We start from the raw sequence: 19,527 nt of genomic DNA on the forward strand, positions 1-19,527 counted from the left end.
CCAACAGCATTAATGAAGTGAGATCATTCGCTGGTGTACTCACCGATGCCCAGCTGCATTATGTATTTCCTGACTTAGAGAATTTTCTGTGGTGGTCACTGTATGATGGTGATTGCCTTTGTTCAACTTTCAACTCTTTCCTTGTCACCAATATAATTCCTGACTTGCAACTGTGCTAACATGCATATTAGGATGGGATTCAGGACTGAAGTCTGGAGTTACTAGTTTCTTAAAGTAAAAAAAAAAAAAGAAAAAAATCAAGTATTTTAACTAATTTTTAAATAACTAATTTTAAGGAACTCATTTCAAAATAACTTAGAGTTACTTGGTGCTTCCAGTGACAAAGATTTCCAAAGGCAGATAGATCAAGTACAGGCATTCAAGACTGGCATGTTTCCTAGAATAAGACCTCTCATGACTCTCATGCGCTTTTTATTAAAAAATTGCTCATAACAATCTGTTTGGCCATTTATAAGTGCACAGATAATAAAATACATTCCTTCTTTTTTTGCAACACCAAGACCTTGGAAGCAAAATAACCAAACAAATAATTTAGGAGCAAGCATCATGAAAAACTTACAAACACTTGCAGTGTTTGATTCTGGAGGAGCTGTTCTAAAATAATAATTTCAGAAAATTAGTGTCAGAACAAGTCAGGTCACCATCCATTTTTACAAAAACAAGAGTGTGCCCCAGCTTCCTCATTTTGCAGAGGAAACAATCCAAACAGTTCATATAAGTTGCATAAGTAAGAAATTCAAATCACAACAGCTTGAACAAAATTTGGGATATAATACACATCAAATGAAAAGGGTGGCTGGACCACAGACATGGCTACAGACAAAGCCACTAAAAGCCTTCAGGAATTGGAGTGCCCGTTGTGATATGAGCAGCCTGATTTATTTTCAAGAAAACTTATGATTACATGACAGAATTCATCACTGCGTGTAAAAGACCAGGAAGGAGCTGAGTGCACACCACTTCTGCAAGTTACTTTCCAGGGTCTCAAACTGAGCACTAGTACAAGAAACAGACATCGCTATGAAAAGCCTGGTCTTGACCAACACCATGGGGGAAATTTTTGGCAGAAGTCGAGAAAGCCACTTTTCAAGGCAGCGTTTAACCACCTTAGTTGGTCACCGTGCTTTGCTTCCCATCTTATTCACTGGTAAGATTGGTGAAAACAGAAGGCATAAATAGAAAATACAAGTCCTTTAACCGTACAAAGCCCAAGTTTTCTGCATAAAATGTAGTTTGTGGTAACCCAGACCTGGCTGAACAGTCATAGAAACAGTGAATTACAGTGGAAGAAGCAAGTTTTAAACAAAAAATTCAACTTTACAGCTTCTTCCTGACCCTGCAAGTTGCAGACCCGCCACCAATATATGTAATTTAGGAATATGTCTGTCTCTAGAAGTCCTTTGCTACTGCATCTAGCATAGACAGCATACTTCTGTCTTTTTGCTTGCCCCTGCTTTTGGGAGCAGTGCTGCTTTCAGTGAGGGCAGTCTACCCTAATGGAGCACCCTCCATAGGAGAGCAGTCCAGTTGTGTGAAATTCCCATCCAGAGGAAATCAGTGGAAGGCTTTCCAATGACAGAATCAGAATTTCATCCCTTATACTCCCAACAAGCAGACTTACTCACCATTTTTGTACAATGTATTGCAGAAATACAGGCAGTCCAAAGTAACAGCTATATTTTTGACATCATACCAAATCATTTTCCTGGTTAAGTTAGAAGCTTAGTATTATATGCAAATTTTCATTAGAAAGCGTATATTCAAAGATGTCTAAAGTAACACCTGCTAGTACTGTATAGAGGGATAGACATACCACATTGGACAAAACCCTCATTATAGATGATGTAAAAAGATAAGAGCTAGATCCTCACTGTGAGGCTTCTGGATACAAGAATAGATGTTCTCAAATGCATGTAGATTTCCAGTTCAGAAGACTAGCATTCCTAGAGGATAAGGGTCAGACAAAACATACTTCAAACTCTTGAATACCAATGCTATCTTAACCACCAGCTCACACTTCCTCTTGGGTACACACACCAAACCACATGTTAAATTACGCAGCGACACCAAACAAATCCAGGAGACTGGAAATCCTGGTACTCGGAAGTAAACAGATGTACGAGTCCAGTCACCAAGGACTTCTGCTAGCAGCTCATTAGACAGTAAATACTTGTAACACTGATTCTGATTCTAGGAATTGAACATATAACACGCCTTAAGCAATCCCATACACAGTTGTGGACTCAGTTTTCATTGCAATGCATGGAATTCAGCCACAGAACTTTCATTAAAATTAAAGGAAAACATATGCCTAGGTCTTCTGCACTTCTACGAACTTCTCAGTGTGTATACACACACCAGGAACAACAAAACCACTGTATTAGTTAGTTAAAAGCTCCCACATTGAACTTGGCTAGGCTGCTCCTTTGTTGCATGACAAATATGTCATCTCAAGTCTAAGAGCTACAAGAATTATTACCAACAAGGTGCCTGCAAGCAAAGACTACTTCCACCCTGCTATTAGAGAGCAACTTTGTCTCTTATAATACAAAAGCAACAAAAAGGATTTATATTTAATTAAAACAGTGCATCCGTTTTGGCTTTCAACTTGATACAGGATGTTAGTCTTGCCTACATATTTTTTGGTTTACTTATAAACAACGGAAAGGAAGAGTTTATAATTCAAGAATTGACAGATCCTTTACTACTACAACATGAATCATTCTGTTTTTCCACTCTCCTTTAATGATAGGAGAAACAACACTTTATTATTTTATGTGATTTTGCTTATTCATCCATATATATTCATGCAATAAACACAGAAGTGCTGATATGCTTTCTTAATTTTTCCCCAAAACTAGATAAACACCCAGCACTGCAGCTTTAAAATAAACATATCCACCTCACTTTTTAATTGTTGGACACTTATTCATGACTTCACTTTCCAACACTGGAAGACAAAGATGCCAAATCCACAAATAGAAAATGGTCCATTTCTTATTTCAGCTGCTAACACTGCTTCATTTACAAAGTAAGTTAGTGATCAGTTCAGTGGAGGCCTGTGAAAGTTGACTGGCCACTTAAAGAGTTTTCTTTTCAGGATCACCTAAATTTTTAACCTAAGAGTCCGATCCTTCACAAGTATACCCCAAAAATGGTAAGCACATCTCAGTATAGTCGTTTCAAAGATTAAGCACGTTATGTTATGAAAACCAGATTTAGTATCTTAAGCAAAAATCCAATATGAACTTCAAGAGGCAACACCCTTTTACCCAGATAAAAAGCAATGTGATCACAGCTAAGATTCAAAAGGGTTTGATTTAATTAGAGTATTTAACATCTGCTTTGCTTTCTTCTTGCAGCAACAGTAAAACGATACAGACAAAACTAAACACTGCCCAACTAAGAAAATTGTAATTGACAGTTGAGAAACCCTCAGACTCCTCTCCATACACTGAGGGTTGAAAGCTAGATTAGATTGCTGTGCCTACCAGTCCTTCACTGTCTGGGCACAGAGAAAGATCCAAATTGCTAGAGTTGATACTCTCCAAAACCAACAGCACTGATGTATCTGAAATGTTAGATGGCATCTAAGAACTGAATAAAGGAATGAGGTTTCCTACCTTTCACAAAATGCAGAACAACATTGATTTTATCCGAAAAGTGTTGTGCATTTTTCCCAGATACACAATTGAAACACCACTGGTATGACCTGCAAATACCAACAAGTAAACAGACAAAACCCTGCAGCAACAGAGCACTTGTTGGAAGACCATGAAGTTTATTTCTTTTCTTTTGATATACATGCAGAACCTTTACTTCAGGGATTAAGAAAAATTACAGTGGGGAAAAATGCAACATGGAGAACTCTAAAGGGAACAGATTACCAGAACAGAAAACTATGTATAAACAGTTCAGACCTTGATCCCTATGTATAGTTTTAATACAGTTACGTTTACTACAAGCACACAGAACTGAAATGGTCACGTGGCTATAGCTTCAACATTTAAATAGACCAGCAACACAATTATGATAAACCTGGCTGGACACCATATCCAAGAAGTTGTTTTAAGCAGAGGTAAATTTGGCAAAGATAGAGCAGTAATCGTGCCTAAATATGCAAAATTAAAGACAGAAGAACGTATTACAGCAGCACTCTGCAGCACATCGGCATTCACAACCTCTGGTTTTGACAGTCTTGCTTAAAATGACTCCAGTCTATATGAACAATGGCACAGAGGTCTACAGAGAATAAGGAAGCCACCTTAAACCTTTTGATGAGGTTACCTTGTTGCTGGGTGGTTTGTAGATTCAAGAAAAAGAGATGCACAGTAAAACCTCACATCTGGGTAAAGCCTGAGAAAGAACATCTCCAGTGTGTGGTGGATGATCAAGTGACAGGTGTAGATGAACAAGCCATCACTTGGAGATACCCATACACATAAATGGAGGCTCATGCGTCTGGGTTCCTAGGGTGAGTATGACAGGACATTAGCTTCAACCCTACCTACAGTTTCCCTATGGGAAATGGGCACGACCTGCCATGTCTCTAAACCTATAGGCGAAAAGAACAGATTAACATGAGAAGTGAAAGAAACAAAGAACTACATAGACAGCATGCTCTTCAACCTAGGGATTCTTCTGCAAAACTGATAAAGAACACCTAAATCTCTGTTCTATGTTAGTAGCTAACCTTCAAAACACTTTCTTTATTGATATGCTTGTAAAATAAGTTCTGTTTAAGAAAGTTCCAAGTCCCAAACAATTACTGATTATTTACTGTTCTTTAGGGCAGGGGATACATTCACTAAGGAATGCAAAACACTTCCCTTATGGCAAAATTCTTTCAGATAATAATGAAACTGTTGCATGAGAGATGCTGGCTACAGGATGCAACTCATTCCAGCTGTTAAAAGGAATTTTTAAGAAATATTTTTCATTAATTTCTTGATCTATATTGGCCACTTATTGGATAAATATTTGTTTAAATAGTATATGTTCAATAGTTTCGTTTGTTTTAAGATACCGGTGTTCAGGAAATAGGCCCAAGTGACTTTCCATGGGTTAGAAAGCACAGCAATGGTCGGCACCACAGTTTTTAACAGGGTTTCACACTGGTGAACTACAAAGTAATAGTAATTGCCCTGTTCAGTTCATTCCTCAGGAACAGCAACTCATTCACTCTGTAAAGTTGACTCTTCAATTGACATAAAGCCCTGAAGAACAAAACCCTAAATTAATCCTAACTATGAAGACTACGTTCTATCATACACCTTCCAGGAACCTCTAGTCACAGAAATAAGCTATAAACAAACCACCAGAAGATCTCCATGCCAAGCCATTTCCAGCCATTAAAAGTTTACAAGTATTGAGCTTCTGTGATGAATTAGGCACCAAAACCCATTAAAAACTTTAGACTTAAATCCTAAAATGTTTCTTCTTTAAGAAAATACTTCAGCACAATCATTCTATCACTGAGAGTTTCAGAAGTAACAGAAAATACCAGCTATTGCTAGGAAGAGCTTTTTTTAAGCTTAGAATTGCCACAATCAAGTTCGCACTTCTCTTCCCGGCTAGCCTGCACTCACATCTGGTTTCACTTACATCCCTGTAAGGTTGGTTCAGGGCCCCTGCAATGCTGCGTTGACTGGCACCTCAGGAGTATTTCAAGCATTCAGCCTTGTAATTCTAAGTTGTAAAGCAGTCAAGAAGGCATCAGCTGGACAGCATCACTGGTCCCTGAAGTCTTCCCACCAATACACTACATAAAGGATACATGCGGCCAGACATGTATGTAATGTTACTTAAATGCCTCCATCTTCCCCCTATCTTCCCATGTACTCTGTTCCACTCATGTCATACCTTGCAGTTTGTTCTTTGCAATATGGATCTAGTTTGGCTTTCTAGTTAATAATGTACCTAGAGCAATTCTGATAGCTCTTCAGTATAATGCATGATAATGAAAGCAGCTGCTGCCACTCAATTGAAACTGCATTCTGCTTTGAACTTAATATTTATTGCATCTTTTCATTCACAGAGTGTATCTGCCTTAACCTTACAGCACTTCCACTGTGAGCTAAAGCAATTTTCTGACCTTGTAAAAAAAAAAAAAAAAGCATTAATTAATGAGCTAGAGTTAATTTCTTTAAGAATTTCAGGTCCATGTCACTCCTCATCTGCAATTAATTTCATGAAATAGAAATTCAAGTCCCTGCATACTTAGAATTCTTAAATAATTTGTGAACAGGCTACCTGAAGCTACGTTACAGATTGCTATTAAGGTTTATTACATGAACAGTATCCTGTCTTTTGGCAGCAGGACGTATCTTGCCGTTCACACACTTTTCCAGTGCTGCCTCTCAAGAGATACTGCCACAAACAGAGGACTGGAAGCCTCTGTGCCAGCACACGGGCAGGCAGAAGTGCCAGGCAGCACCTTCACTACCCATGGAGAGCAGGCAGCTGCCTTCCAGGCTGATAAGGCAGGATCTCTCAGGTTCAAGGCTGACCAGTGAGTCAGTGCAGCAGCCGAAGGATGCTGTCACAATCTCAGACATTAGAAGCAGTTTCCATGCCCAATCCCCTTTTATTTTCTCCAGACAACTCCATGAATGAAAAACAGTGTGAGACTGGACAGGTCTGTCAAAGCTCCATTGGGAGTTTGGATTATGCATTGCTGCATTTCCAAGAATCCCCTGGCTCTACTTTGAGCATCAGCTCATGAAATGCTCTGCCTTGATGATTTTGCCAAGGAGCAAAGAAGTGGAAATAGGAGAAAGCCCCACATGTATTACTACCCCTGCTTACTCAGGCAGCAGTGATCACCCAGACACAATTCACTACCGTGACAAAACCACCACAAAGCCAGGTACAGCTACACATTTTGGTTGCTCACACCAGAGGCGACGTAAGGTAAATAAAAAAAACAATTTAATTGGACATGATACTAATTTTATGTTTTTACTGTCACGTTGACTATATTCTATCACTTCTTTCAACCGATGTCTAAACAATATACCAGATCTCTAAATCATTTGGAACAGCAGTCAGCTTTGATACTTCAGAGCTTGCATTTTTTTTAAAATGAAAATAGAAAAACCTCAAAAAGTTATTTAAAGCAGGGTACTGATAATTATTAAAAAATATGAAGTCATAGGGTACTTTATTCTGCCCGAATCTTTGAGGAATTCAGCAATTGATGCAATTGCCCAACATGCAATTAGAAAGCATATTAAACATTGAAGTATGCGCAAGTGAGCCTTCATTCATATATATGGACATACTAACTGTCACCCAAACAGGCAGAGACATGTAGAAAACAATATATCATTTCCTTGAGAAGAATTTTACCTATAGCTGCATAGCACTACTAATATGCCTGAATCAGAACGAGACTCCTGCAAGATACTAAGGACAGAATTACTGCTGTTTGAATGTTTCAGTCTGACAGAATTACAGTGTAACATCAGACATTTTCATGGCAGAAACAATTTGTTTTAATACCTCCAGACAGAGTGAAGTTCATCTGACAGCCACTGATTAAAACATGTTTAAAACACTGCCCATGTAGAAAACTTTTCAAACACTAGGGTCTAAGTTGGGACATGCTGCAACTGGGAAAGGCAGCTCAGGTACAGGGCCACAGTACACAGCGCTTCAGCGATGCCAGGCAGGGCTCCAGCCCACAGGGCAGGCCTCCCTGCCCATGGAAAACTTCCACAGATACGCAGAGAGATAAATCCAGTTTTGGAAGCTAGCCAGGATCAAAATGGCAGAGATGACAAAGGACATTAGCAAGTTTTATAACAAATCACATTTATCTCTGTCCAAACGTTCTCCAAGCTGTTAGACCAGTTAGCTATTTTAGTGCTATCTAAAAATGTACTTTCTTAAATGAAAAAAATCAGAGATCTGACACAAAACTGTAGATACAGCACAATGAAAGATGTTAACACAATGAGGAAGTTAAACTTACAGCCACTGTTACTTGCTCTGTGCCTAAAAACCTCAGTATAACTCCCTGGGTTCTGCCAATAGCATTCACAGCAGTAATTAGCTCCATTTATTTCTAAACCATTACTCAGAGTAAGATACTATACTTAAGAGAGAAACCTCTGCCTCCTGCTGTTTTTTTGCTCCTGTCTGTGCTGCTGCCAGTCTAAAAGATTCTCCGGTTCTCTTACTGTCTCTGCAACACTGAAATGTAAAACACTTTCATAAATGGCGCTTAAGCATCAAAACCAATACTAACTAGAAACAGTGCGCTTACATTGACATTACTAGGAGCAAAGACCAGCTACAAAAGGTTCTCAGAATACATCAGTTTGTGCTGAGGAACAGTGCTGAGGACCTAACTTCCACACAGTACTATATTTTTCACACAGCTCTTTTCACCACTGCATCTCAAAATTAGAACACAAGACAGAGGAGATGGTAGAAGCATGGTATCAGAAATATTAAAGCTGACTTCAAGTGTTTGTTCCTCCAAATGCTCCTACCTCTACAAAAATAGCACTTCATCACTTAAAAATTTCAGGATTGCTCTGGATGCAGGCATCTCAGTCAGCCACAGACACTTCCAAAATATTCATCCTTAAATAAGCACAGATGTGGGCTAAGACCTGTGTCTCCTGGCTTATTGACAAATGTTAAATGGACTTACAATGCCTCCTGTCATGTCTGCTAATGTAAGGCTAAAATCAGATTGTTTTGTTCTGCAGGCACACAACAGAAAAGAAGCACTGAAACAAGTTTTGCTCCATTTTTATGTATTATACATTTTACTTTATAGGATACTGTATATATGTTTAGAATTGATGTTTTCCGACTTTAAAGGTTTCATACTCAAGATTCCCTCTCATGCTCACTGTTATGATGACAATATTCCTAGTAAGTTAAATTTGGCTCCTGTTGTATCCCTAAACACACTGCCTGCTACAGGAATAGAACAAACAGAACAGAGGTGGGGTGACATGAGCTATGATTCCCTCTAGCTTAGCATTCATGTTTTTGTAGCTTCTGTTTATAGGGAACTCAGAATTTCTTTCTGTAAACAGAAGCCTTACCCAAACAACAAAATAATAACCAACAGACAAATGTTCAGCCATTTTATTAAACTCAGTACCTACAAAGTTCAAATACCAAGAAGCAGCAATCAATAAGAATTATTAATGTTTAAGTTTCTTTTCATTAGAAATTAGAAATGTAGATTCCAACTTCTACTTTTAGGTTTTTGACTCTCCTTTAACTCAAGCTGTCAATCAGCTTCATGGAAATCAAATATTTTCCATGCAATCCCCAAACTGCCATGTCTTATTTTAAAGAAATTGTCTTCAATATTGGCTACTACAAGAAATCCAACATTTAAATTCCTCTTTTCTCATGACATGAATTCCCTGCAAAGTAGGTGGAAGACAGGATTCTGCTTGTCCAGCTGGTGAAAGAAATATCTAGAAGGCAAAATACATTGCAACCTCTACATATGCAAGTAGATTGACATCTAGTGTTAGAACTCTGAACTACAAAGCCTATACCACATACAAAAAGGGTGAATTTCAGGCAAACCAAAAAATTGTTTAAACCACAGGAGAATCAAATCCTCCAAATACAAACACTCTAATCCCCACACTTCCCAATAGCTTTACAGCTGAAAATACTGTGGCCAAAGCCAATTGCAATTTAAGCCTCCCATGATAGACTGACATGAAGCCTTATGCATGAGTTCAGCTATGGAAACACTCATTTTGTGGCTGAGGAACTATAAATGACCTTTACAGTACAGTAAACCTAGTCAGAGGATCTTCAGCTTGCTTCATGTCTGTAATGATGGCTGAAGAATTTGTCCATGTACACATACATATCCTGTAGTTCATAAAATTCATGATTATTCCTAGAAAGGTATGCAGTACTTCAACTTCTAACCATTTTCTTTCGTATCAAACCTGAATCTAGCATAGTTTCAGTCCCTCAATATGCTAATACATATGAACTCCACATTTATTGCACTACCTTTAAACAACACATATCCAAAGCAAAAAAAAAAAAAGATTAACAATTCTGTCACATCCACCAAGTTACAATGAGAACATCTCAGGCTGTGTCCAGTTGAATCCCTTCATTGACACAGACCACATGAAAAGGTTTTTTCCATCATTTTAATTGCATCAAGAACTCTATCTAACAAAGCTTTAGTAACAGCTCAAGTTCAGTAGCAAATAAGTAACCTTTTAAAATTGATACCAGCGTAGGAGAACCCAATTTTAGACCCCTGAGATTTCTATACCCTCCAGTTGAATTAACTTATTAGTTCCTGCACATTAAATTCACTGTGAGAGTTTGTTACAGTTACACACACCAGCATATCTCAAAAAAAAAAAGTATTTACATACTTTCCCCAGTATTACTCTATTTAAAATAACAGATATCTTTATTTGATTTTTAATATCTAGTATTGACCATAGCCTACCTATAGTACAAAAAATAGCATGGACATTTAAAGAATCTGTATTCCACTTTGACATACAGCGATATCAGTGCTTCTGCCTAGCAGTCCTAAGGCTTAAGAGCGACACAGGCTAATACCTGTTCATGAACATGAACATGTCAGCGACATTACTTCCACGACTGATTACATCCAGAATGTCCAAAGAGCACTGTATTCTGTGTAAAGCCCATTTCCTCCTTTTTTTTTTTGCAGTACTAATGACTGAGGAAGTACAGCTTGTAAACAAGAAAAGAAGTGATATTTTAGCAGCAAACTTTAAAAACCAATGTGATACTCAGGAAAGAAACAAAGATAGGAAGATGGAAGAGAGGAACACAGGCTAGCTGGTCAGACAAGGTTCTTTCTCTAGCCTGGGATAAGCTGAAGTACAGAGGCAGAAGACTGCATAATTTGTTGGTGTTTATGACAGAGAGACCCCAAATGCCTTCATTTCTGCAGTGCAGGCCAAAGACCAATGCGCAGTGGTGTAAGTTGTCTCTAGATCACTGTTCTTTAGCACAGTGCATATAGCCATGACTTCTACAAGTCTTTGTAGAATAAATTAATAAAAGACTTTTACAGTCATCCTGCTAAAGATTGAAGGCTAATAGCAACATCATTACCTAGAATCCAACTTAATTAAGTAGACAAAGATGCTTTTGTTCCTACAACATAATCTCAAAAAATGTTAGCCACCTTCTTGTTCTTTCCAGTCATGTCTCAGTTCACTGCAGTTCCAAAATTTCTGCAAATGCTAAACGCATTTTCCTGACACTTTGGTCAGGTCTACCTGCAAACTATTCTCGTCTGCAGCAATTTTGTAAGACAACTAAAAAAATACCATCTTAAAAAGTTGACAAGTATACTCACACTACAACTCCCAACCTACTTATGAGTTGGTTACAATACCAATATTAGGATCTCTCTTCTGGCCTCCTCCAAAGTTTCCTTAAGCATATTCATTTGCTACTCATAGGTGTGGATATTAGATGCTTTCCACAGATAGTATTAGCCTATTGCTAGTATTGACATGATGCCCTTGTCTGTGCAGCCACCCTTTTGCATCAGCATTGGAAACTGCTCTTGACACGTACTTTGTCAAAATCAGTTTACAAGCCTCCTACTGAAGTATGGAATTGCACAGCAGCAGCTGGAGTTGTTTGAGGTGTCATCTGCATGTATGTTCTCACTCCAGGTATTCTTAGAGAATGCTCACAGCCTGTCCACCCCCATTCCTATGCTCTGTACAAGTATATTAGATGGATCACAACCATTGCTATCTCATTTCCTCAGTCACAGCATTCTAGAATTGTAAAGCCTTTAAAAAAGTGTAGAGGGAGAGCGGCAGACGTATGGAAATTACACCTAGGGACAATGCAACCTAAAGATACTGGTAAGTCATTGCTTTATATATTTGAGTGACTGTCCACATTCAATTCCATTCGAGTCCTTCAGGACAGTGTTTTATTATTCTGCATTTATCACCTAACATTATCACCAAACTAATACCGAGGAGCAGTAACAGTAATACATGGAACATACAAGCACCTAAAGTGAAAGTTCTCCCCCATTTGTTTCAACATTTCAAACTATTACTTCAATTTTTAATTCATATTAATTAATCCAAAAGCACTGGTTATCACATTGTGTTCTGATAACCTGTTGTACTAACTGATATTTAATTACCAAAATTCATTGTTTCAAAAGTAAATCTGACTCCCTAGTTTGACATTGATTCTGAATGCTAATCATTAAAAAAAAATAAAAAATGTCAGTTTCTAATACTGTGGATATCACTGGAAATCAATGCTCCATTTTACTCAGGAAAAGTTAAGGCTCTAAGGAAGCTCGTACGACAAGTCAGAAGTGAGTGCTAAGTTAAAGATTAGGCTCTGCAAACTGTACATGTATTTGGAGAAGTGAAACTGAGTAGCTCACAGTGCCATTTTTGCAAGGATACAACAGAAAAGAGTCTACACACTGAAATAAAACTTTCCTGACAGTAGCTATACTGTACACATCAAGTCAACCGGAAAACAGTTTCTTGGCACTGTGTACATCCTATGGAGTTCTGAAGAGAAAGCTAAAAAGAATTTGGCAAGGTCTTCAGTATCGAGCAATCTCAAACATATCCAGGTTTGCTTCCCAAACAAATGATTTTCACTAACTGTACAAGCAAGCAGACCCTGAGGGAAAAATCCATAACTTGACAATTTTTCCTTTGTGCTAGCAACCCAACGATATGAAACTAACTGGAAAAACACCTAATAGAAATCCATGACTGTACCCAACAGGAACTACTTAGGAAACATTAAAACAATGTTTTTTGGAACAAAAAAGTTGCTTGTAGCTTCTGTCAGGTCTGGGAAGCAAGTTTCTGCAGATTTACTTGATTCCATTCACCAAAACTTACATGTTAGACATGCACTCTGTCATTCATAATGTTATTTTTAAAATTTATTCCTAGCAAAACCAGTTTCTCTCCTCTTCACTCTAAATCTGATTTTCCAATTCCTTCCCTAGCATCCCTATTCTGTATGCATCTATTTGCATCTATTGTTTCACTAGACACAGGCAGTTTAAAGATCAGTTTCACCATGATAAATGAAGAGATTTTGTATTTGTAAGCATCTACAGGCAGATAGACACCACACAAGCCACAAATTGCATGCTTCCATATATCCCACGATACAAGAACTCCAGCATTCAAAGAAAGACTGCAGGAGGTAAAAAAAAGGAATACTAGAAAGGAATACTGAATGGAAGAAAAAAGTAAAAAGAGCCCCAAGCGACTTGAGATCCTCACTCTGCAGAGAATCTCTGACCATGAAGCAGTTGATACACCCACTGTATGTTACAGGTTCATGAACTGCATTCACCATACGACGTTTTCACTTTGCTGTGAGGCCAAGAAATTCAGGGGGCCCACTGTAGGTTCAGGTATAGCTTGGGCTCAACATACTCCAGAAAACCAATTCAGAATTCAATTAATCCAGCTATTATGAACATGGATTTAGGATCTGCTTTTCCTCATTTGTCATTAGTATTGCTATAATCAGACCCAGTGTAATAAGACAAACATATCTTGGCATTACTTGCACAGTTATTTTCTTCACTACGGCTAGATATCAAGTGTTTGGAACAACAAAATATGCAGTGAAACTACAGCACAGAACAAGAAACAGCTGGAAACTATTCCTAACGCTCTTACTGTCCTCTTTTCACTAAACATTATTGCTAATTCCACACATTCAGGTTTATTAATCAAGTGCCAGAAAAATCAGACAACCAGGAAAAATCATATGAAATCTTTAAAATAAAATTCAGTCTTTGCTTGCCTTTGGGTTTTGGCATCATCTTAACAGAGCTTATTTTTCTATGACATGCAAGGCTGGGAACCTTTTATTTATTTTTATAAACAGAAGTTCGATTCCTACATAAGTTTGTACCAAGGACTGAGACTTTAAGAAAAGAGGTGAAGTATTGTCACAAAAATCTTAGTTGGCAATACAGTCAAGCAAGACACTATCACTGGGTCATTACTGAATTAAGCGGTCAGTGTGCCTGAAGATAAGCTTCACAGAACAGCCTGTTGTTCTTCTCCACAAAGTTAGTTACTTTATTCACCAAATTCAAACCTAAAACATATCAAAGTTTATTTGCTTGAGGAACGGCCTTCTTTATATAACTTAAGTTACAGCTGTTATCCCCAAAGTTTTACTTCTTTTTTCTTTAAGAAAGGTGAAAAAAGAAACTTTCCATCAAGATCTGTATGCTTTGAAAAAACCCTCAATTTATGAGGGTGGCCTCCTTTATTTCTAAATATCTTTGAATTGTTTATATTTCATGGGGAAGAGTTTCTGTCCACCAGTCAGTTTGTATCACTATAGCGGTACAAGCAGCCAAAACTTTTAGATAGCCACAAGAGAAATCGTGTTTTCTGCCAAGCTGTAGTGGAGCCAGAGCAACTGGGAAGGCAAAAGTGTTCAAGGATTTCCATGTCTGCTGGTATAAAGACAGCTCCTCTTCTGCTGTAAAGTGACAGAATCAAGGACAACATCATTTAGTGCTTGGTTCTCCTGCCGTACTCTTTCTTTGACCTAGCTATAGAACCAGAACTAACAACTTCTTTTGTGTCAGTGTTTATCAGAGTACTTCACCTTTTAAGAATTAAGCAGAATTTTCTTAAATTCTACCTATTAAAACATAAATGCTCGTGTTAAATAAGGTAACAGAGTTACGTTACACCATTAAGGACAACCTTTTTTTCTTTAATTATGTAGGAACTTGTTTTTAAAGGTGCAGTTCACTGTAGAGACTGAGATGACTGCATGAACAATGAAGAGAACACGTTACGCTTGCCTACTAAACAAAGCATGCTGAGGGGAAGCATGCACAGCTCTTCCACTTCAGACTCCTGTATTTAGCTATGGCCCCGAGGTTAGTTCCAGAAGCCGCTGCAGGCTACCCTGCTGAGCTGCTTTAAGAGCAAGGAAGCTGTTTGAGAGAAGCGGGTTACCAAACAACGCGCTCTAAACAAGCCACCAAACATGAGCTCAAAAAGGACTGTGCAACCCACCCTCGGGCAAGTCTGTATCACCCCCTTCATGTTCATTTCACTGCTGCCAGCTTTCACTTGTGGATTTGCCTAATCTTGGGACCAGCTGAACATGACAATTCTGGATTATATTTTAGGAGGTGTTGATCAGAGAACTTATTTCTACCTACTGACAGCTGTTAAAAATTTACACTCGCTATGTATCAGATATACTTCGACAACAATGCATTATTCAAAGTACTATAAATTCCCTGTCCTTTCCCACTTTGTCCTTTGAGGTTTTTCTCTAAGGTCAGCAGTAAGCAACCCCCTACCAGGGAAACCACTGCTGTAAACAAACACTTGGCTACCCTGGGACAGACTCACATTGACCAGAGGCGCTACATTTTTATTGCCTTCGGTACTGTGCCATTTCTCTCCCTTTTCTTCCAAAAGAATACTGGGTTTGACAACACATCACCTGGTAAAACTGAGGAAAAAAAAATGCTGTTTTTGTCAAGTGCCCCATATCTCAACAGCATATGCCAAGCCTTTGAACAGATGATGAAACAGAGCAAGGCAAACACGTTTCCCGTAACAACAGTCATGCTTCAGTCAGGGAAATATGTGTAGACAGGCCCTCACACCAACAGTCCTGCTAGAGACACCTGAGCTCCATATTCATACAGAAGCTATCCATTTCAAGATTAATGCCATAGCTTTTGATAGCCACGTTAGCTGGTAAAACATTTGGAGCATTTTAATACATTCTGTTTCCAAAGCACACAGTAACAGACCTTTTATGCCTTTCTGCGGGGAGTCACGTTCCCAGTGACACGATCCCCTTGGGAGTAGACAAGTTTCCATGCAGGACTCCAACTAAAGCCATGAACTTCATTTTCTCCATTGGGAGGACCCACAAGAGCAGAGCCTGTACCACACAGCCTTTAGCCTTAGGGACACCGCTGCCAGGGGAAAGGTGCCAGACAGGTCCCTGGCAGGTGGGATCCCTGCCCAGGCCACAGCAGCCCCTGCAGTGCCAGCATTCCCTCCGTACCCACCCCACAGGGCTGATTGCTCCCAACATAAAATATTCAGTATTTCTCATGACGCATGGGGCTCAATATTTAGGTTGTCAGCCTCCTACATATTTCTGGTTGGGAATAACAGGAAAGACTCCTTTAATAATAGCTTAGAAATAATAACCCAGGCACTAACTTAAATGGATTTTTATTAGCCTAGATTCAGTGAATAATTGTGACTAAACCCACGCAAAGGAACAGCTTTAAGATGAAAAACTTTTTTTTTTTTTTTTTCCAAAGAAAAGAGTACAGGTCCAGTTTTTTCTTTGCTTTTAAATATTTATCCCTGGATCTTGAAAGTCCCAAGAAATCTGTTGTATGTACTTAAACAGCCTAGCAGAGAAATCCTGCCTGCTGGATTTCTACACCAAAATCCTTTAGAAGGATAATGAAGACAGCATCACATTTCATATGAGATTTCCTGAACGCCTGTTGAGCTGACCTTGTTTACAAGTGCTCACTGAAACAATTAATTGCTTGTATTGCTTGTACGTTCCACTCCCAACTGCCAGGGCTGAGTTTCCTGCCTATACTGTCCATATGGACACTAGCCAAAAAGAAATTTCTGTGTAATTACCCAATTAATTATTATCAATACTAGCACTTAACAAGAAAAATTGACAGCTGGTATACATAACCATTTCTATCATGCAAGAACTACAAAGGCATTGGTTTTCTTATTAATAGCAATGAAATAAGTTGAATGGTTTTGTTTTAAGCTACAGAGGATGAGAAAGACAAGAAGAATAGAGTAGTGAAATCCTGGACCAGGAATCGGGAAACAACTTGAATGGTTTGCAAGATGCTTCCTGTGAGACTGTGCCAGTCAGTTCCCCTCACTGCTATGGTGTTCTATTTGTACATTAATACACTCCCTGGGTTTATTGCTTAATTTTACTGCCTACTCCTGAGCAGTAGCCATCTCCTACCTGTTAATGAGGCAGAATGGGGCCCTGACTGACTACAGCCTATAGGGTTTTTCACTTTGTACCATTTAACGTCAGTGGGATTTTGAGGGCACAGCAGTCATTTTCCAATGTACCATGGGAACCCTGTCTGCCTGAACTTTCATGAAGCTGAGCACAGTCTAGCTATGTGTTTTGTTTGGTTGGTGGTGGTACTTGTGCTTGTTGTTTTTATTTGTTTAATTTTTTTAAGCATAAGTAGACATCAAGTGATGTTTGCGACAAGCAACAGGGATCAACTTTTTACCTCCAAAGCTGAGCAATACAGCTCAAGCAGCTTCCTAGCCAAACAAAGTGTAGCATGGGCAATAGCCAGTTGCAAAAGCACAAATACAAATTTGTGTACACAATTCCAGCCAAGGATAGAGTGCAAGTGTGATCAAACGGAAGACGTGTAGCTAATCTAAGAGTGAACATGTTCATCTTCAAAATGAATTTTTGAGCAAAAAACCCTCAATTTTCTCTCAAACAGGAACTAGCAGGATTTGCTTTCCAAAGAAATTTACATCAGAATGTGCTGGCAGGTCGTCTGTGAGGCTGCTGGGGAGCCTGAGCTTTCAAAGTTTGGTCCCAGGACAGCTGCAGTACGCAGGCTTGCTAAACACCAGTGCTTCCAACATTCCTGGCTCCACAAAGCCTCCAGAGAGCTCACTCAGGACCAGAGTCCTTTCAGTCCCTTGAGGAAAACACATGTTTTCAGGCTCCAGCTCCACAGTCTGCAAAAGCAGAACAGGTCAGGGAGATCTCAGACTAGCAGACAGAAGCCATCTCATTATCCTAAAACCCTAGCAACTCTGTAACCATGTAAGTTTGCCTACATGGTCTGAAGTTGGAGTATATACTGTGCAGTCCATAGTAGCTTCTAGTAGTGGCCTTAACATCAAATTTCAAAGAAGTGCATACTACATATGACAAGCAAAACCAGAGGCATAGGATCAGCATTTGTACAGCATAATAGGATTTCACAGGAGTCCCTACGTAGCAGACCAAACCTGCTGCAAAAATATTGTTATTGAAATCTCATTAAATGATTGCTGGGAGACTTGGGAGCTGGAATAGATTGTTTTTGGTGCCCTAGATGGTTTGTTTTCTAGTCACTGCTAAAATGCTATAGACTGAAAACAGGGAAGGAGAACTATTTGTCCAGGACACTCTCCCATCAGAATGGTCATTGCTTGCAAACATGGAACATCAGCTGCTTGTTTTAAAGCCTGCTTTTCTTTCATAAAGTTCTGAATATTTGCCCGACTTTTTTTCCAGACTTACTTTCTTTGTTCCTTTAGCAAAAAGGAAACAAGCAGGAAGAGCCTACAGCATCACAACATAGGAGTGCAAGTCAGAATATCCACAGAAAGAGCTTACGATGCATGAACAGAATATTCATTACAGATTATTCATTATAGATTAAAACAACTGTTTCACCCCAGCCACAAAAAAAAACCAAAAAAAAACACAATACCGGCTTTGAAAAGAAAGCTTCTAATCCAGTAACAGAGTGAATATAATAAGTTAACTCAAGAGCAGAAGGATGAAAGGACATCAGATAAAGTCAAAGGGCAAAAAGACAAAGATGCCCTGTGATGTTTAGCTGCAGGTATCGTTGGCTACTTCTTGGTTCATGCTAATATCAATTAGTACCTAGCTAGAGAAAACTTCACAATTCAGATAAAACCAGATCCAATAATTTTATACTATGATTTACATCATTTTTTGCATGGCTTCCTGGACAACATCGAAAGAGTCAGAACCATCCTACACAACCTTTGTGCCAATCTGTTGAGACGCAATAGCCTTAAGTAACACAGCAGTTTCAAAAACTTTAAAGTGCCCCAATCTATTTTGAGAGAAACCAAAACCACTTCAGAATTTTGAGACCAAATAAAATATACTTCTACCAAAAACAGCAAAATGAAAGTTGCCGTTCTGACATGCTTTAAGAACCAGAGATCTTGTCAGCTGTTATTCCTTTTATAACTTGTTTGAAAGGTCACAAGAAGACTTTGGCCAAGATAACTTAAATCATTAGAGTTCATGCACATCTGTATGTGTCTGTACATTTATGCACATCAGTTCAGCCTCAATGTCCTAGTTTCTTCTATAGGAAAGCAGAACAAGTTCCTCATTTTTCTTCCTATTATGCCCGTGTTTCTCTGTAGGCAACATGAGCAAGCTCTGCCATGTGCTAAAATGACTAGAAGCTACAGGGTACCATTAGTAAAGCACCAGACTCAAGCTAGAAAACCCCTCTGAAATGCGCAGTGCAGCAGCTTCGGCTCCATGCTATGTCAACCATCCCACAGTTTTTGGCTGTTTGAAAAGGAGCAGAGGAAGACCCTGCTCAAGAAGACAAACAGTTAGAATGTTGCATCACTCAAGTACTAAATTTATACTTAAAAAAACAAAACCAGGTATCTTTCTCAAATACATCACCCATAATAA

At 38.8% G+C, this 19,527-nt stretch overlaps 1 protein-coding gene across 9 annotated transcripts in view; it reads right to left on the reverse strand.

Annotated features, from left to right (window-relative positions):
- Positions 1 to 19,527, reverse strand: part of ACYP2 (acylphosphatase 2) — a 44,561-nt gene that overhangs the window by 11,525 nt on the left and 13,509 nt on the right. The gene's annotated exons all lie outside the window — the stretch shown is intronic.

Source organism: Anser brachyrhynchus (genome assembly GCF_964034855.1).
Source record: "Anser brachyrhynchus genome assembly, chromosome: 3".
Lineage (NCBI taxonomy): Eukaryota > Metazoa > Chordata > Aves > Anseriformes > Anatidae > Anser > Anser brachyrhynchus.